General features: G+C 38.7%; 1 protein-coding gene and 1 pseudogene across 2 annotated transcripts in view; one reads left to right on the top strand and one right to left on the bottom strand.

Annotated features, from left to right (window-relative positions):
- The window catches only part of WWC2 (WW and C2 domain containing 2), a 222,893-nt gene that overhangs the window by 138,822 nt on the left and 62,468 nt on the right, over nucleotides 1-21,603 (bottom strand). The window lies entirely within an intron of this gene.
- LOC116466254 (small nucleolar RNA U3) lies at nucleotides 8,175-8,358 on the top strand (annotated as a pseudogene).

Raw genomic sequence — 21,603 nt, 5'->3', positions numbered from 1 at the left:
AGTGCTATTGTTTAAAACGCATAAATTAGATTGGATCCCTAATCCAACCAGGTGACAGAAAAATGGAAAACAAGCTCAAGTTAAAAACAAACCTGGAGGCTTTACAAGTATCTCTGCTATGAAAACGATGAAATATTTAAACAGAATTAATGGCTTAACAGTCCTCCTATTTTGAATAGTAGGACACTTCATTTAATTTTAAGTAAACATTTCCTTTCTTCAAAGGATACTTAACTAATTTGAAAATAACTTCAAGAGCAAGGCTTTCTTTTTCCTTCATTTTCTCACTTATATATAAATAGTAACAGTACTCAACATCATTAGTTATTATGGAAATGCAAATGAAAACCACAGTGAAGCACCAGTTCACACCCACTATGATGGCTATCATTAAAAAACACACACACACAAGACACGAGTATCGACAAGGAGGTGGAGAAATGGGAACCCTGTACATTGTGGGTGGCAACGTAAAATGGTGCAGCCTCTGTAGAAAATGGTTTAGCAATTCCTCAAAAAGTTAAAATGGAATTACTATATGATCCCACAATACGACTTCTAGGTCTACTTCTGAAGGAAGTGAAAATAGGTACTCGAGTAAGTACATGTGTGTGCATGATCATAGCAGCATTATTCATAACAGCCAAAAGGTGGAAAGAGTCCAAATTCCCATCGACAGGTGAACGGATAAAAAAAAATTGTAGTATATACATGAAATGGAATATTATTCAGACAGAAAAAGGAATGAAGTATTTTATTTATACATGCTACAATATGGATGAACCTCCAAAACATTATGCTAAGTGAAAGAAGCCAGGCACAAAACGTCACATATTGTATGATTCCACTATATGAAATAGCTAGTTCACAAACGCATAAAAAAGGAAAGTAGGTTAATGGTTGCCAGGGGACAAGGAAAGGGGCAAATAGAAACTGCTTAGTGGGTACCTTGGAGGAGTGATGAAAATGTTCTGAAACTAAATACAGGGGTTGGTTGCACAACATTGTGAATGTACTCAATGCCACTGAATTGATAATTTTAAATGGTTAATTTACATTAGGTGAATTTCACTTCAGTAAGTTTGTTTTCAAAAGAAGTAGCAAGTATATAACAATGCCAAGACTTAAAGTGAATAAAATATTTTCACAAAAGATAGTAAAAACACGGGAAAATGTTAAACATCACTAATAATAAGAAAAATGCCAAATACAATAAAATAATGAGGCTAAAATTTAAGCCTATTAAAATATCAAGTTTTTGCCTTTTTTCCTTTTTTTTTGAGACAGGGTCTCACTCTGACATCCAGGCTGGAGTGCAGTGGGGCGATCATGGCTCAGCTCACTACAGCCTCAACCTCCCAGGCTGAAGCCATTCTAACACCTCGGCCTCCCAAGGAGCTAGAGAACTACAGGTATACACCAACACGCTTGGCTAAATTTCTTTTTTTTTTTTTTTCCTTTGTAGACATGAGATCTGATGCCCAGGATGGTCTCAAACTCCTGAGCTCAAGTGATCCGCTCTCGTTGGCCTCCCAAAGTGCGGAGATTACAGGTATGAGCCACTGCTTCCGGCTGTTTTGCTTTGTCTTAGTGATGAAACTCACTCTGGTGAGGATGTGGGGCATCAGCTACTTTCATTCATTGCTGATGACTTTGTAACTTGATACAGTCCTTTTAAGAAACAATTTGGCAGTGTTAAAAAACCATTAAAATGTTGATTCCGGGTGGGGGAAGGGAGACTGTTAGGGAAAACAGCTAATGCATGCTGTGCGTAATACCTAGGTGATGAGGTGATAGCATGCTGTGCGTAATACCTAGGTGATGGGGTGATAGGTGCGGCAAGACATCATGGCACACATTTACCTATGTAACAAACCTGCACATTACTGCACATGTACCCCAAAACTTAAAATAAAAATATTTAAATTTTTAAAAATGTTAATTCCATTTAACCTAGAAATACTATTCTTGATTGTGTTGCATGAATCTTGTCCCACCTCCACAGGGATCAGCTGCCACCTAAGGCATGTTACTACACTCAGACTCAGTCTCTAGCCCAAACTATGAGCTTCTCAAAGGCAGGGACCCTGCCTTCTTCTCGCTCTCTAGCACGACGCCTAATGCCTACCTCATACACAGTCGACACATAATAAATGTTGACTGAATGGAAGAAGAGTAGGAAGGAAGGCAGAAAGAAAACGTCAACTATATCATGAAAGGGTTGTAATTTATTCTTTCAAAAATTTTCTATGTATACAGAAGTAATAGTATATGCATTTATTCAAATAACAATATGAAAGCTGGTATTAAGGTGTTAGTTGATACATATGTTTCCTGACAATGGAACAAGATACAAGAAAATCTTTCAATACTGCATCAAAATATTTGGTCTTGTGATTTATTTTTGCTGTTATTACATTCTGTATCATAATGAATATCTCAGCAGAAAACAGATTTAAGTGACAAAGACATAACGGAATTTATCTCAAGTATTTCAATAATTCAGCAAGTTTTTAAAGTATTTTTATGCCACGGAAGAAAACAAAGTGGTCAAACACTTTAACCTGAACCTCTTTTTCTCTCCTAAGTGCCAAGAAATGTTTGCTTGTCAGATTATTTGGTTTTGAAAAATAGTCTGAAATTTTAAGTGGCTAAGCCAGCAAAGAAGTCTATGGGTGTTTGAGAGAGGTAGAGAACTTAAAAAGGATTATTGTCCAAACAAATAACAGAAATCCACCAAGGCTGCCTCATTCCCAACCTGTAGTTCAACACACAGCCAGTCAGTTTCATGGTGGATAATAATTGCTCATGGACGAAGACTAGAAGAGGCTTGAGTATTCAGTCTGGAGAATGAGCTCCAGTCAGGACAACAAAGAAATGACACATAGCACACCTTTCTGAAGGGTCACAACTTCCCTTCTGAAGAGGTTAAATGATTAAAATACACCTATATTACTTTTATCAAAACTTATGAAACTGAGAGGACTTTAAAAAATCTCTATAACCTCACTACATAGGAATAATCCCAGTTAACAATATGATGTGTTTCACTCTAGGCTATGTTTTTTAAATAAATATATACATATGTAGATATAATATTATGTACAAAATATACATCATATTTTGGTATCAAACTAAAACTCTATGTATACTATAGTTTTCAATGTTGACTTAAAAATATACATTTTATAAAACAGTTAATAGATTCTCATTATGGAGAATATAGAAAATAACAGGATAAACTGTTATTAAAGTCCTTGCTTCACTTTCCTGTAGAGTGGCATATATTCCAATACTTTGGTATTTTTTCAGTCCATGTATAAACTTACGTACAGTTGACTTCTGAACAACACAGGGGTTAGAGGTGCCAACTCCTTGCACAGTTGAAAATTCTCTTATAATTTTTGACTCCCTCAAAACTTAATTACTAATTGCCTACTGTTGACCGGAAGCCTCACCAAAACATAAACAGTCACGTAATGTATTTTGTACACTGTATTATATACTGTATCCTTACAATAAACTAAGCTGGAGAAAAGAAAAAGTCATTAAGAAAACCATAAAGAAAAAGAAATACATTTACAGTACTGTACTGTATTTATTGATGTTTTAAGTTTAGGTTATCTGTTTATACACCATGAATCGTCCATCTGAAATGGTGGAAACCTAAGCTGCAGACCTCAATCTACCGTAGATATCAAGCAATTCAATGTTTTCTTGTAAGGTCATTACTTTTCTCCACTTCTTGGGAGCACTTCCAGCATCACAAGTGGCACTTTGTATGGGTCCCATGGTGTACTCAAGGTTTACGGTATTGCACTAAGTACAATGAAAAATACTTGAGAAGCATGAGAGATCACTTTTTACCGTGATACGCAATTTACCAGAGAGAGGAACGGCTCACATAGAGATGAGTAGCATCACAGGGCATTTTAAGCGGATGTTCCCAACACTTGAGCTCACCACCACAAAAGAAGGTGGCTATGCAATATCAATCATTACAGTAGTACAGTATATACTATAGTTAATTATATGCGGTTATGATTTAATACTGCCTCTTTACATTTGTTTACATTTCTCTCAACTGCAAATGGCATCATGTACACTTTGTAATGTGTGCATAAGTTTTGATAAATTTTGAAGTCTTATAATGGTGTGTATATTTTATGGTAGTAAATAATAAAACAGTCTAGTATCTACATATATTTTATGCATTCATGCCATACCTTTTTCTTAATTTTTTTCAATGTTTGTAGACTATGTAGTTCATGTAAGTTATTTCGAATTGTGGGAAATCTCCCTGCCCCCGCCTCAGGCAGCCACTCACCTACTTCCCGTCCCTACAGATTTGCCCTTTCTGGAATTGCATATAAATAAGATCATACAATTTGTGGTTTCTTGTGTCTAGCTTCTATCATTTGGCAAAATGTTTCAAAATAATAATGTTATTATATAACATGCATTAAGAATCCATTCTTTTTATTGCTGAATAGTATTTCACTCCACAGATACCACATTTTGCTTATCCATTTACCAGTTTACAGCTATATGGATTGTTTCCACTTCTAGCTACTATGAATGATGTTGCTATAAATGTTTGCATCCCAGTCTAGCTTTTGAGAAGCAAAAAAAAAAAAAAAAAAAAAAATAGACTTCAAGCTTGGTGAGACTGGCCAGGTTTCAGAACATGGTTGGCATGAGTTACAGGCACAGTATTCTACGAATACTAAACATCTAAGAAGAAAGAAATGTCAGCTAGTACCAACAAGATACCCTCATGAATACAAGGAAATCATGAGACAAGACGGCAAAGTGTGGAAGTACTACTTCACAGCTCAGAGGCAGGACACCTGCGTTGCAGATGCCTATGACAGCAACTACTGAAAAATCTACCAAAAGTAGCCCAGGAGAGGTCAAGGAGAAGCCAGTTGGCCTGATATACAGGTAGTAAAAATATCTTTAACACGTGCAGTTCCCTCCACCTGGAACATCTTCTCTCCCTCCACTTTTCCACCATGCTGCCCCTTTTATAGTTTCACACTTAAACAGTTGTCTTCTTCTAAGATTCAACATCCTTAAAAATTAATTCAAACATCATCATCTTGGTGAAGACATCATGTTTTCCCAAAGCTGTCAATATTTAGTGACATTGTTAAGCTCTGGAAGTATTTTCCCATTCAAATATTTCACACAGTTTACATTTTTTAGTTGACTTCTCTGTTCAGTTCACCGAGTTCCTAGCGGCTGTTTCATCTCTGCATGCCAAGCACATACATGGTACATAGTGCTCAATGTTTGTTAGAGAAAACGGTGAGTGAGTGATTTCCAGAGAGACGTTTCCTTAGAGGTCCAGATTTATCAGAGAGCATCTCCCTGATCATTCTATAGCAGGGTATCTAATGGCCATATCAAACAACTCATAAAAAACAACTCTTTAACTTCCCCCTCATGACCACTTCCTCCAGTCCCATTCCTCCCCCAAATGACCTCAGTTTGGAAAATGGCACCATCATCAACCCAGATGCTCACCTCACAACCCGGGAGGCGGTCATCCTTTATGCCTCCCTCTCCATCAACATCCTGCAGGCTTACCCTCCAGAACACAGCCCCATTTACAACTATTTTTCCTCCACCGCCACCTCTCTAATCCAACCTATTAGCATCTCTTGCCCCGATTAACTTCCTAACTAGTTGTTACATTTCCACTCTCATCCCTCTATAACCCATTCTCCACACAGCAGCTGGTGGTCTTTTGAAAATAGTTTTTAAAATCTTACTTTTAATAAAAGATTTTAGTTAAAAAATACATGGATATACCCTCCTTGTAAAATATTAAAATACTGCAGACAATGCTAAGTCTCTTTGACCACCAGCTCTCATTCCAGTTCTCACACTCCTCTCTTCGGAAGTATCCACGACCACCGGGGCAGTATGTGTTCTTCCAGGCCTTTCTCTACATACGGCCTAGAAAATATAATATACTGTGCACATTGCTCTGAGGTTTACTTTTTTCATTCAACAATTTATGAGGCTTTTCATGTTGCTACCTCATTTTTTATAGTAAGTTTTTAAATTTTATGTCACAGGAGCATCTTTTATAATAAGCTTAGATCACAGTTTAGCCCTTCCAGTATCGTCTGGTACTGATAGCCATTTTAATTGTATCCAAAACAACACTGTACTGAATATCCCTGAATGAGCCCTGAGTTAGATACTGACAAGTATTTTACTCAGACACAGATTCATAAAGTCAACCTCAGAAAGCACTGCCTGCTATGCTGCTCCTGCAGTAAGGGGACTTGGGGACATGGTGCCTTAGCCTTACTTGTAGTTCTCGATTATGCACCCTGAAGCCTGCTGCTTCCGAAGGGAGAGCTCAGCTAGATCAGACTGAGTCCAAGCTTCCATGCAGCAAGGTCACTGGTGTAAAGGCACAGCTGCTGTCAGTGGAGAGTTATAAGAACTAACTCAGCCATAGCTTGTGGGGAAGTATCTAGTGCTTCAGTTCCATCCTCTGATTTCTACCATTTTTTTTTTTTTTAAGAGACTCTGGGCAGCACAGCAAGACTTCAGGGACTTTAGGGTCTTGCTCTACTGCTCAGGCTGGGCTGCAGCCTCGAACTCCTGGGCTCCAGTGATCCTCCTGCCTCAGCTTCAAGAGTAAGCTAGGATTTACAGGTATGTGCCACTATGCCTGGCTAATTTTTAAATTTTTTTTTTTTTTTTTTTTGTAGAAACAAGGTCTCACTGTGTAGCCCAGGCTGGTCTCAAACTCCTAGGCTCAAGTGATCCTCCCACATTGGCATCCCAAAGAGTTGAAATTACAGGCATCAGCCACTGTCTGGCCCTGATTTTAACTTCTTTTGTAGTCTGCAGCTATTGTTACATTTAGAGACAAAATAAATGAGTTTCACAATAAATTTCAAAATGTTCATAATGTGAAGTTGGTGTTATTTCAGTATATCTCAACTCTTAATCTTGCCTGGATAAATGCAAGAAGAAAGTATGTTGGTTTGGCCACATGATCATTCCATTTCTGTGGGATTTAACTGAACAAATGTCCTAACGCTATAATGATGCTGTTAGTAGGGCCCGGTCTTTAACTAAGGGATCTCTACATAACTGACCTAAATGGAGTTACCCAGCATTGACTCTCAGTGATCTTCCAGGGTCCCAAAGTGAAGAAGAAATTCAGTTAAGCACGGGCCTTCCAGGATGTGAAGATCATGGAGGCAGCTGGCCAGATTACTAGACAATTAAACCAAGTCTAACTGCTTCCCAAAAAAGCTTTAAGAAGGTAAATGAGTCAGTTAGTCAATCTCCGTGCACCTGTAGCTTCTCAGGCCAGAGAAAAGGCACATGCTGGAAAGCATGCTTAACATTTCAAAGATGACTATTTATAGACATCCAAAAAATGTATGCCCATGTTAATAAATGTTACTCTTTTTTTTTTCTAACATCATCTAAGGCATTTTAAACTTAGATTCAAGTTTCTATTATAGTCTGCTTCTACAAAATGTTCACTTTTTTGTATATAATGTCTATTAAGAAGAGGAAACAGCCTTCTTATTCTTGAAACTTGTTAAACAACAAAGGAGCTTCTGACCAAAGGCCCTACAATTTCCTTCTTTGATTTCTTTGTATTAAATTGCTTTATATTAATCTACAAAGGTTCTATTTTTATTGTCATAATCTGACTCTTTTGTGTTATGCATATATTTCACCAAGACCAATTTGAATTTTTTTCTAAACACATTTTTGGTGACCAAACAATTTCACAGATCATGCATGATCCTCAGCCTTGAGATTTTTACATGGTTATTTCACTTTATTCTCTAGTTGACGATGTAATACTGGCTAGAAGGAGATACTTGTTGTGGAAGTCACAGATTTACAGGTTGCTTATTACCCCAGCAGAGATGACTAATGCATGAGTCTATCTAAAGTAGTCACTATCTATCATGGCATACAGTTTATTTCTTTAATGCTATTATCACGTCTGAATTGATCTCCTTTATTGCTCTAGTCCTCCTCCCTACCTCCCCATGACTTATTTTGTCCACCACTGTAGCCCTTAGTGGCTAGAACAGTGACTGCTGCTTATTCAACAAGTGTTCAATGAACCTATCTTCTGGTGACCACATCTGCACTGGTGACCCCTTCAACCATACACTAAGTCACGCTTAGCTTTTGCAAGTACTTGTTTTGCAGTATTGAAAAACTCCTCCATGAGGAGGGCACAGCATTCTGCCCAGAGCGTGAGGCCGGTGTTGCTTGGCTGCAGCTGCCATTTGCCACTGATGATCATTCTTCTCTTCCCCTGTGAGAGTAAGAAGGAGAGGATGCAGTCTGAGTGGTTCAAAAAAATTAAAAGAACAAAAATAAAAATAAAAGGGCTGGGCATGGTGGCTCACGGCTGTAATCCTAGCACTTCGGTGAGCCGAGGTGGGTGGATCACCTGAGGTCAGGAGTCCGAGACCAGCCTGGCCAAAATGGTGAAACCCTGTCTCTACTAAAAATACAAAAATTAGCTGGGAGTGGTGGCAGGCGCCTGTAATCCTAGCTACTCGGGAGGCTGAGGCAGGAGAATCGCTTGAACCTGGGAGGTGGGGGTTGCAGTGAGCCGAAATTGCGCCACTACACTCCAGCCTGAGTGACAAGAGTGAGACTGCGTCTCAAAAAAAATAAATAAATAAAAATAAAAAATAAAAAAACTCCTTATCCTGGCCCTGAGTACAATTAAAAGACAAACTGAAAGAATCACAGATTTTTTTAAGCTCCAGGGCTGGAATTTCAAGAACCAACAGAAAACTAAGAAATGTTCCTAAGCAGCCTAAAGAATGGTACTAATATGCCACAAATCAATCCCGTACCTACTATTTGCTTTGCTATTTAAACACACGACTGAATTTTTATAGCTTACATGGAGACTTTCTTTGGTGGTATTTCCGTGTGCTCTCTAGCCTCTATGTTCCTCTGGCATAGCACCAGATCCTCCAAGCACTAAAAATTAGACATATGGAATGTGAGGAATGTTTGATAACTATACTAACTTCAGAAATCAGCCCTTAGTCATAAACAAAAATGCATGCCCTTTGAGCTTAGACTCAAATTCAATTTGAAGCAAACGTAAGTCATGAGGCTGAATGCTGGCAAAGTATGCAAGGTGAAGTGGGGTGGGCTGGGAAAACTCTAAATATAGTTGCTCATCACAGTGAAGACAAATACTGCTTCTTTGTTTTGATTGAATGTGCAAAGCACTGCGTGGCTAGGTTTTAGATTAGTAGCACCTGGGTTAGAAAAACAAACCATTAAAAAATAAAACGTGCTCTGTTTCCCAGTGCTTTCACGAACATCTCCTTATCAGGGCCTCATCTTTATTTATCTTTTTCTATAGGTGCTAGTTCTGTTCAAGATTAATTAAAAGCAAAAAATCAAGTACAAAAAACGATGCTTTGAGGAACTGTTCTAGTCCAGAAGAGAAATAACAACCAGTTGCAGCATGTTTACCATGATGGGATTGCAATTTTTAAGGGAAAAAAAGTTATAAAAGAATTTTTGAGGTCAGGCACAGTGGCTCACACCTGTAATCCCAGCACTTTGGGAGGCTGATGTGGGCAGATCATTTGAGCTCAGGAATTTGGGGCCAGCCTGGACAACATGACAAAACCCCATCTCTACAAAAAATACAAAAAATTAACTGGGTATGGTGGCATGTGCCTGTGGTCCCAGCTACTTGGGAGGCTGAGATGGGAGGATCACCTGAACCCAGGAGATCAATACTACAGTGAGCCAAGACCACACCACTGCACTCCAGCCTGGGCAACAGAGACACTGTCTCAAAAACAAGAACAAAAAAAGAAATAAATAAAAAAGAAATTTTGAAACTACATAATTTATGCTAGATGTCAGATGATGTTAGCTATGCTAGATGTTAAATGATGCTATGGAACTATTTTTTTCATTTTCCATAGGTATGATAATCATAGTCCTGTAAGAGAATATTTTTGTTCCTGGGAAATGTATGCTGAACTATTTAGGAGAGAAGGGTCATAATAGCTGTCTGTACCCTACCTTCAAATGTTACAGCAAGAGAGAAAATATAGACACAAATATATTTACCTTACATATACCATATATACTGGGAAATGTATGCTGAACTATTTAGGAGTGAAGGGTCATAATATCTGTACCTTACCTTCAAATGTTACAGCAAAAGAGAAAATATAGACATAGATATATTTATCTTACATATACCATATATACTTGTAGAATATTACAGAGAGAGAGCGCAAGAGAGACAGAGAGGAGAAGGAGGAGGAGGAAGACATGATAAAATTAGCAAAAAGTTAATTGTCAGATCTAAGAGCAGGATATATATAATGGTGTCCATTCTACTGTTTCCATTTTTTCTTATGTTTGAAAATTTTCAAAATAAAAAGTTGGGAGGATAAAATTCATTATTAAAGAACTTCCAGGCCGGGCGCAGTGGCTCATGCCTGTAATCCCAGCACTTTGGGAGGCCGAGGCGGGTGGATCACGAGGTCACGAGATCTAGACCAGCCCGACCAACATGGTGAAACCCCATCTCTACTAAAAATAGAAAAATTAGCTAGGCATGGTGGCACGTGCCTGTAATCCCAGCTACTCGGGAGGCTGAGGCAGGAGAATTGCTTGAACCTGGAAAGCAGAGGTTGCAGTGAGCCGAGATCATGCCACTGCACTCCAGCCTGGTGACGGAGCGAGACTCCATCTCAAAAAAAAAAAAAAAAAAAAAGAACTTCCAGTAAACACTGCACAGATTTCATATATGTGCTTACCTATATTCCCTCTAGAAAATAGCAGAAAAGGGATTTTTAAAAAGGCATAAACACAAAAGGACAATGGGAAGGTCAGCAGATAAGAACAACAAAATTTGGGACGGTGGAAAGCAAACTGCAGCGTGGTAAGTGATTCAGCAGACGTGAAAAACAGAAAGCCTAGGTTAGTAACAGAGAAAGCCCAGAAGCAGATCCATTCATACTGCAAAAGCCTGAAACAGCTCAGGAATTCCAGCACCAAAGACTTCAGACAGAGGGTGTGACCACGGAGGACTCGCCAGAAGTCTGTTAAGAAGCAGTCAGACCCCCTGCCTGCCTTTGCCCAACCTGGGCAGAAACAGAAGGTTTATTCTCTAGAAAGACTTAATCAGATGGGCTGTGGACTTCCAGGTGGCTGGGACTGCTGAAAGGAGTACCTTATTAAAAACAGGGAACATTATAGAGTGTGCACACATGAACAGCAAGCATCCCAAACCCCACTTCCATTACTCAGTTTGCAGAACCCAGGAGCTGGGCTTACATTTGTCAGGCCGGAGAATTGGAGGGTTTTTCCTGGGAAAACTAACCAGACCAAGAGAAAAGATCTACTGACTTTAACATCTGGGAGTGCCTTAACAGAAACGCTAAGCCAGATCACTGCCATATGACTACCCCACCCACTAGTAGAGAGCTTCCAAACAGCTTTTTGTGCCTCATTCTTAAATATGACTGAGAGCTGTCTCAGTAGGACAGGCTAGATAATGCTGCAATAAAAAACAATACCAAAGTCTCAGTGGTTAAAAACAACAAACATTTACTTCCCATTCAAGCCAAGTCCAAAGTGGCTCTGGATGAATCCCCCAGCAGCTGCCCCCCACCCAGTGTGGAGCATTCCACACTGCATCTTGGGTGCTTGTGGCATCTCCAATCTCAACACAAGCATCGATCATCCAGGTAGGGGAGACGTGCACATCACTTCTGTTTGCAATCCACTGGTCAAAACAAGTCACATGGAGGCAGGGAAGTTAATCCTGTCTCCTGTGTCTGGAAGGAGTGAAGAGCCAGAATGGTTGGTATTACTTATCTCAAATGCAAAAGCTAAGAATACTAGTCCCCTAAAATGAAAGCAGAAACTAAAACAACACTGAAAAAATAAAACTGAAGAATTCATTTCTTCAGAGATATTGAAGAAAACTTCAATTAGCATCTTCAGAGAGATAGAACAGGTTACCATCAAAAGAAAAATATGTGGCCAGGCACAGTAGCTCACACGTGCAATCCCAACACTTTGGGAGGCCAAGGCAGGAAGATCGCTTAAGCCTGAGAGTTTGAGACCAGCCTGGGCAACATAACAAGACCCCACCTCTACAAAAACAAAGAAATTAAAAAATTAGCCAGGCATGGTGGCACATGCTTGTGGTCCCAGCTACTCAGGAGGATGAGGTGGGAGGATCACTTGAGCCTAGGAGGTCAAGGCTGCAGTGAGCTGTGATTACACCCCTGCACTCCAGCCTGGGTGACAGAGCACCCTGTGGGGTGAGGAGGGGAGGGGAGGGGAGGAGAGGGGAGAGAAGGGGAGGGGAGGTAAATAAATACATACATAAATATTTGGAGAAAAGAATTTAAAAATTCCTGGAAATGAACAATATGATGGCAGAAACCATCTATTGACAAATTAAAAGATCAAGTTTAAAAAATTTCCCAAAGAGTAAGACAGAAGGGAAAAGATAAGGAAAGTGAACAACCAATCTAGGAGGTCTAATATCTGACTTGCATGGGTTCCAGAGAGAGAGAACAAAGTAAATACAAAGAGAAAAATATTATCAAAGTACTAGTGCAAGAAAATTTCCCTAAACTGAATCGGAATGACACTGGTTTCTTGATTATATATGACCCACCTAGCACAATGGTTACAAAAGGCCTACATCAACACTCAACATTGTGAAATTTTAGAACATGAGGACAAAAACAAAACCCAAAAACTTCAGAGAGGAATCAGGTCACAAAGAGGAAACAAACAAATAACAACAACAACAACAAAACAAGAAACATAAAAGCATCAGACTTCTCAAACACAACATTGGAAGCTACAAGTCAGTAAAGCAGTACCATCGAATTTTTACTCCAAATTACTTCCAACCTGGAATTATTTCCCTAGCTAAAATATTAATCACATACGACAGCAGAATAATGGCATTTGTGGAGATGCAAAGCCTCAACAAATCTATGCTCCCTTTCCAACACTACTCCACCAAAACAGAGAATAAACCAAGAAAACTGGAAGACATGATATCCAGAATATAAGCACCCAACACAGGAAACGACAAATGAAACCTGCAAGATGACAGTAAATGGAGGCCATAGGATGACAGTGTGCAGCAGTTACAATGATTAACCAGGACAAACTTGGGATTAAGAACAGAAGGCGCAAGAGGTTCCCAACCAACAGAATACACAGTGTGCTGGAATGTACTGAAAGGAGATTTATAATTCTGGCCACAAATTGGTAATAGGAATATAGAGAAGTAAGCCAATGGAAAAAAGAGATGATTATTAACTACAGAGAAAACAAAAGGAAATGCAATCATAGTACACCAGATAGGTCATCCATGAATAATATTTACATAGTCATAAAAATGTAAACATAGACTACTGATTTCTTTACAAGGTGATAGAAAACACCAAGAGGATGAGGGGAGGGAGGCACATGTGCATGAGGAAGGCACAGTAAGAAAGCTGAATCCTCAACCAGGGCGGGAAGTCAGTTCTCAAAATCCAAAGCTAAGAAGTCGAGATGGACAGATAAAGTTATTTAAAAACACAGCGGCAAATACCAAAAGAAACTTTTAAATATGTAAATGTGGTCAACTCTAGAGAGAGTGAATCAAGTGTGGGGGAGAGTAGTGGGTCACAGGACGCCTGTCTTTGCTTTGGGAACCTAGTTGAGTGTTTGTTAATCATTTACAGATATAACTTTGATTAACATAAAGTTTTAAAATCTCCCACTGTTTCCAATTTTAATTTTAAAAGTCAGAAAACTTTCCCTACCATGTTTATTTACCGATTTCAAATTTACTCTAAAGAAATCTCATAAAACTTTAGTTACATTTGCCCAGAGATTATGTAAAGTATATTTTTCAGTACTCCAAAATACATAATATAAAAATATGAAGATATTACCAATATACACTTTTAGTATAACTAAACTCTAGTGAATCTTAAATCAAATTTTAAAACATAAGTATTATACCTTGTTCTTCCAGCTTTCATTTGGAAATCCCAGTCAATATATTGTTAAAAGACACCAAATAATATATATGAAAAGTATTCTATACAGAGTTAAAGCACAACATAAATGTTTTCACTTTTATTTTTTAACCCTTGACCCTGATCTCAATGAGGCTAATTGGAAAGACTGAGTCTAATTGGAAAGATAAGGCACATGCAGAAATGTTTATAATCTAAGGCAGTTTGTGTTAAGAACTCTGTAAACAGTACAAAGAAGAAATGAAGGCCTTTGATTAGAAAAGCTTCCTTATGGTTGCATCTGAAATAATGGATGTCACTGTAAGCTCTCATCAGTTACCTTCTCTCTTCATTTTACAAAGTGGAAAGCCAAATTGATTTGAAGAAATTACTTTTTCTAAATGTCATAATAGGAGACTGAGGCAGGAGGATCACTTAAAGCCAAGGGTACAAGACCAGCCTAGGAAATACAGCGAGACTCTGTCTCTATTTAAAAAAAAAAAAATTAATTAGCTGGTGTAGTCCCAGCTACTCAGGAGGCTGAAGCAGAAGGATCACTTGAGGAGTTCAAGGTTATGGTAAGCTATGATCATGCTACTGCACTCCGGTCTGGCTGGCAGAGCGAGACCCTGTCACTTAAAAAAAATATAAATAAATAAATCACAACATGATGACTATTTATTTCTCTTCCCTGTTATTTCTCCCATGCTCTCAATAAATAGTATGAAAATTAATAGAAATGCAATATCATGTCACAAAAGTACATCTCAGCATCCCAGGCTCCCCAGGTTTCACCTTCAGGACTTTTACCTCTCTCTGTGCCAACCCTTTGCAATACATGTTCCCAAGCCTGCTCTCCTCAAAAGTGCTTTTCTCTTTACCCCACCCACCGTCCACGTACCCCACAGGCATCCTAATGACTGACTCCAGGACTTGAGAGCTGGAAAGTTTGTCCAAGGAAGCCCCTGAAACTGTTGTCAGGTGTCTGAAGAGCATGTTCGTGCAAGGCTATGCAATGTTTTAGTTTATACACTTCGAGCCTCACTCAATGAGGCTGAACTGGTTAGCTGGTCCCCCATTGTGACTCTAGGTGTCTGCCTCCTGAATCTGTTTTAAGACAGATAATGGATCAAGCATGACCCGCTATTTTCTACAGTGGAAATCGTTCTCTGGCCAAGGGCACAATAACTGTTAATCTAATGCTTGGGTCTTTTTAAGTTAATAAGCATCTGGAATACTAATCCTCTCAGCATTATTTCTGCTATAGCTTTCTGTTCACTTTTTCCAACAAACCAACTATCCTTCAAATAACTTGAAAACCTACTTTCCAAATAAAAGCATCCTTTGAATTATACTGTTCTTTTGAAGCTCAAATTAGTATCCATGAGAAAATATTGATTTACAGCAGCTTCTCTACTTACGTAAAAGTCTACCTGATTGCTTATATTAAAGTAAGCTAGAAATCGAGTTTTCAAAAGTGTTCCTGCAATGAAAACATAATTTTACATGAATATTTACTTGAAAATATAATTATTAGAAATTTAGTAATTCACTGGTTTGAGAGGAACTTGCAGCACTTTATTTAATGCTTCTTTATGCACAGTCTTAAATGTCCAAAATTACTTGCTTTAACATAAATACTATATTATATAAACAAATTAGGCTTATATGCATAAAGATATTCACCTTATTATATAGGTATCCCATGGTCATTCCAAAATCGTATTTTTTAAGGGGTCTCTCTGATGGCCACCCAAAAACATAATGATTAAGAAAAACATGGCCAGATGCAGTGGCTCACACACGTAATCCCAGCACTTTAGGAGGCTGTGGCAGGAGAATCACTTGAGGCCAGGAGTTCAAGAATAGTCTGGCAACATGGTGAGACTCCACCTCTACGAAAAAAAAAAAAAAATTATTTTAAAAGCTTTGAGTCCGTGTTACAGCTCTTTTAGAATTCATCTAGCAGGTTTTCCAGTCTTCGATAAATGTGTAAAAAACACATGAAGCGTACTTGTCAGTCCTTCCTCAACTCTTAACAGCTTTATAGCAACACGTAAAATTTCAAGGAGCATCAATAGATTAAGTAAAATTAAAAGTTTCATGTGCCAATGATTTGTAAGTTTATACCTAACTGATCAATTCTGTTGATTTTACAACTTCTGAATGTTTTTTAAATATGCACATATAAATTTTAGAGGCTGGGCGTGGTGGTTCACGCCTGTAATCCCAGCACTTTGGAAGGCCAAGGCAGGCAGATTATCTGAGGTCAGGAGTTCAAGACCAGCCTGACCAACATGGAGAAACCCCATCTCTACTAAAAACAGAAAATTAGCCAGGCGTGGTGGTGCACACCTGTAATACCAGCTACTCGGGAGGCTGAGCCAGAAGAACCACTTGAACCTGGGAGGCGGAGGTTGTGGCAAGCCGAGATCGTGCCATTGCACTCCGGCCTGGGCAACAAGAGCGAAACTCTGTCTCAAAAAAAAAAAAAAATTATAATACTATATGACATAAAATGACATTTCATATTTAAAGAGTTTTTTAAAACTCTTCTATTCACATGCCATAATCTGAAACCCTATTTCACTGAATGAGAATGGTATCTGTTGTCCTCATTTTTTCATTTTTATCCTTAACAATTTCTACCACAGCCAGTGCATACAATGGCAATGACACCCAGGGATGGAATGATTAGTTCCATCACAACTAAGTCAAGACACAGATACTGATGTGACACCAACAAAAGTAAATAATGGAGTCTCCAAAATAAAGCTCTATAGTAAAGTTAAATACCCACTGCACAAGAAACCACAGCATCTAGGTTCTAACCCCATCTCTATGAATAGCTTGCTGGGAGAGTTTTGACATTTAACAATCTGTCTGATTGCCAATTTTCTTCTTCTATAAAATGATAATGTTTGACTCAAAGATCCAAAGTCAATTCATGCTCTAAAACTTAATGATTTTTTTAGGTTTTGTGACATTTCACTGTACACTGTAGTAATTTATATCTTATTTTCCCACTAATTTAGAAAAATATCTAAATGATCCTTAATTGGCAATGGGTCCTAAGAATTTTGTTTTAAATCCCTGTTACCTAAAAGAGCCCTTTTTTATATCTCGCAGTAGATACAAGGATCTTTCTAAATCTTTAAAAAAAAAAAAAAAGAAAGAAAAGAAAAAGAAAAAAAGTCAGCTGGGCATGGTGGCTCATGCCTGTAATCCCAGCACTTTGAGAGGCGAAGGTAGATGGATCACGAGGTCAGGAGATAGAGACCATCCTGGCCAACATGGAGAAACCCTGTCTCTACTAAAAATACAAAAAAATTGGCTGGGCATGGTGGCACGCGCATGTAGTCCCAGCTACTCGGGAGGCTGAGGCAGGAGAATCGCTTGAACCCAGGAGGCAGAGGTTGCACTGAGCCAAGATCGCGTCACTGCACTCCAGCCTGGTGACAAAGCGAGACATCACCTCAAAAAAAAAAAAAAATCACAAGCTTCCGTGGCCAACTACATAAAATCAAGGTATCTAGTCTGGCATTCAGGATACTCAAAATTTGACCTCAACTCACCTCCCAACCTTCATTTCCAGTGATTCCAGTGATCAAAGTATTTGATCTTACCTTTCTTATGTTATAACTACCTTCTAGTTATATATTCTAGACACCTGAGGGTCCAGGGCTGTAATCACTGATCTTTGTATACTTCAGAGTACACAGAATAACACACATCATACATACTCAACGAATATTGGTTGAATTAATTTTAAAAACAAATGAGTAAATGACTTGAGATTGTTCACCAACTGAAACAAGACTTCTCATGGCCCTGCTGAAGCATGTTTCAAATACACATGAACTCAGGCCTGCTTCACTCATGTATTCCAACTCCTTTATAGGCAAAAAAAAAAATCCTGTGAGATAGATATAATGAGGCCCCACTTTACAAAACACTATGGCTCACAAAAGTGAAGAGCACTGTCCAGAATGAGCAGCCAAGGGACAGCCAGTTCTGAAATCGAGACATTCTGCCGACACAGGAGCACTGCAATGAACTTGACAGACATGGCATTTATATAAAGAAAATATTTACAAGTTTGATGGCTACTCTCATCCCCCAATGCCACAGGCTACAGTGGACAAATACCCCAAATGCCTTACCCAATTCTATCAATTTCCCTGAAATCAAGGAAGGAAAAAAAAAAAAGCTTTCATTATCTGCATCTTTCAGCCACTAGTACAGATAAACCTGGCTATATCTGGGGGAGGGAGTAACATAAATGAGAGAAAAAAAGGATGCAGGACAAAATTAGAAGTAGAAAGCTTTAATTTGTATGTTCTCATTACTAACACAAGATCTCAATTTATTAAATTACATGTAGATACTAACAGTATGATATCCGTGTGGCACTCTTCATCACAAGCACACATTAAAACACTGCTAGATAAATGTATCGAGTTACTCTGAGGATTCCATAAATGAGACACTTTGTCATCTGGAATGTCTACCTGAAGACAGACTCTTTTACTATGACAGAAAGTCTTATGAATTAAACAAAAGCATTTTTTAAAAATCAAACACACTTATTTTTTGTCCAAGTGTATTTCATCACACCACATTCAAATTCCACAATGTAAGATTTGGATGAAAAAGAAAAAGTTCCATTTGGTGCCAGTTTTTAAGGTTCTTTGATTACCTATATAGTTTCTACATTCTTTGTAACAGTAATTAAATGTCAGCCTCAATGGGCTTCAGTCCTATTTGCTATGAGTCTGAAGGCATGAGAAGTATGTAGCATTTATATAACAGGAAATATCTAAAAGCATTCTGCTGAGATTTCCTTCCCCCACACCCCCTTCCACACCCATTCCTTAAACTGCCTTCAAAAGGCCTGCTGTGTTCTCTAAAAATTAAACATTAGTTACTAAAAGAAACAGTGTACCTATTCCTCAGCACATCTCCACTAAAGTTGTATTTAGCCTGGCTTAAATAGCTTCTCAAGCCTAGCACCTGACCCTTAATGCTCAAATATTTTAATGTCATGGAGGCCAAAGATGCTTTTCTGTTGTTATCAGGGTGGAATTTAGGAGGAAAGAAGAAGGCTTCCCAACTCAGCTTTCCACTCTCCACACACCAAACCCCATTCAAGAGGCCCTTCCAAAGCCCTGACATGAATGTGTCCCTGACACTCCAAGTCAGAAGAGGCCCTTGTACCTCTTCTACCCTCTCTAACCCCCTACTCCCTGTCCTACCCTCAAACCAACTTTGTCCAACCATGATTTGAATTCCCATGGGCATTTACCCAGTAAATACAAGACTCTGAAACAAATGGAATGTGAAATGCACAGACCCAGGAATGTTTGTGTTATGCTAGAGGTAATGATTGTTAATCCAGCTCTTAAATGAGTCTAACATTTACTATTAGTTATTAGTACCTCTGCAGCAGTACTTATTACTATTAGTTATTATTAGTTATCAATACCTCTAGTTTACTAAACGCCTAAAATGTGCCTTTCTACAGTATACCATTAGTCATTAAAAATCCTTACAGTAACCAGGATGTGGATGTCACTTAACTGGAGGCTGCCACATGGAATTGGCACCCAGCCAACTATAATTTGCCTGGCCTCTTGAAAACATGTGCCCATGTCCTCAGAAGTCAAGCACTGCTCAAGGATACCCACAAGGCCTGGCTCCACCAAGGAGCATCCTCATAACAGGTGAGTCAAGTAGGCCTAAACCCAATCCATTCCAGGACCCATACCCACAAGAAAGGACTTACTTCTCTGCTGCTGGTTTCAGAGCCATTCATATCATAGGGTTTTTCTCCAACAGTGTGAACTGTCTAAAGAGCTTCCCAAAATTATTTTTAGCTTTTTTTAAAAAAGGTGGGAATCCCTTAGTTCTAATTTTCTCTGCCTTTTGAAGATCAACTCCTAATCTCTTCTTTCTGTGCCACTACTTAAAAAAAAATATATATATATATATGCACACCAAATCACATTATGCAGGGGACACTCACCTACGTTAAGTCATAACATTTTCCAAGTAAAATATCATGGAGCTTAAGATCATGCAATCTTACTAAATGAAATTAGAGCAGAAGGTGAATCTCTTAATATGGACCTTCTTAATTGCTGCTCACAGAAATCATTTTGTCCAAAGTGCAAGAGACAATTTTAATTTCAGTTCCATTTTCTCATTATCCTCAAAAACTCTAATAGTACCATTTTGTTAAATTGAGTCAATCCCAACTGAATAGAGTAATTCAAGAAGTTGACTCAATTGTCCATAGGAACACTAATTTCATTTTATCTAAAATTAATATAACCTGGAACATTAAAGCTAGCCACTCCCATTAATCTTGCCACCTTATTTGATGATTCAATTCTAACTATAATTATGTTATACAATTTGAGGCGCCCAATAGCTAGATCACAAATCACTTTTGTATTATGACCTAGAAAATACCCACCATCTCTTCACAAAATTGAAACTTCTGAATTAAATTTAATAATTTTGAGCACCATCCACATACAATAACACAATCAAGACAAAGGGTACTTCCAAAGTAATTTAGCAATGACCTGTAACGTAGGTCAAGTCAAACAACCAAAATGAAAAATAAAGGAAATAGAGACGGATCCTAATTGACACTGAGGTTATGCCCCAAACACTCATTGGTAGTCAGCTGTTTCGCACTCAGGTTATTCATTTTGTCATGCCCCCAAACCAGATCACAGAAGTCTCAACCTCACAGCTTACCTAAATAAAGTTCTCTGCATCCTCCCTATCACGTGACCAGTTTTTTTACTGGACTGATTTGTTGTTCTGTTCTTACTATCCCCTGCAGCTATGGGCTCTGGGCTTCTCTTCTGGTGGTGAAAGAACAGATTTCTCAGTTTCCAGCTGCACTCCACTGATGGATGGCTATTCCGGCAGCTCAGGGCAGGGGTGAGCTGGCAGTGTGGGGTGTGGACTAGAAAGAGTGAGGAGCTACTGGCAGTCAACATCACCTTGGCATACTTTAAGTACTAAACATCTCCCAAGACACTTATTTTCTAATCTCTCTGTGGCCACGTGAACGGGTCTGCCTGCTTTCCTTTTACTGTCGCCACTTTTTAATAGTTCCAGTTTTTCCCCTTTATGGGTTCACTGAAGAAAGTCTTACAGCTTTGCTTTACCCTCTTTTTGTCCCTAATGGAAATCGCTGTTTTATCTCAAAGCTTTTTACTGCTAGGCACTCATGTAAAAGGGCTCCTTCCTTTGAAGTCATCTCATCTCACCAAGGCACTAGAGAGAAAAACAAAAATTGAACACCAGGAAATAAAGGTGCTTCTTGGAACACAAAAGAAAGATGAATACATTGGAAAAGGCAAAGGCCTTGATAAGGCCTTGGGATTGTGGATGAGACCCTAAGGACATGCTCTAGAATAACCAAACAACCACTAACCTAGATTAACTAGACAAGGGGGAAATGATGACGATGCTGGAAGGGGAGGAGGGGCCTCTGTGGGAAGAAGGAATGGGGTGAGAGGAACGGCTGAATGATACT

This window comes from Hylobates moloch, unplaced genomic scaffold, assembly GCF_009828535.3.
Source record: "Hylobates moloch isolate HMO894 unplaced genomic scaffold, HMol_V3 SCAFFOLD_3, whole genome shotgun sequence".
In the NCBI taxonomy this organism is placed as follows: Eukaryota; Metazoa; Chordata; class Mammalia; order Primates; family Hylobatidae; genus Hylobates; species Hylobates moloch.
Note: the sequence above shows the minus strand (reverse complement) of the source record. Positions and strands in the feature narration are given on the sequence as shown.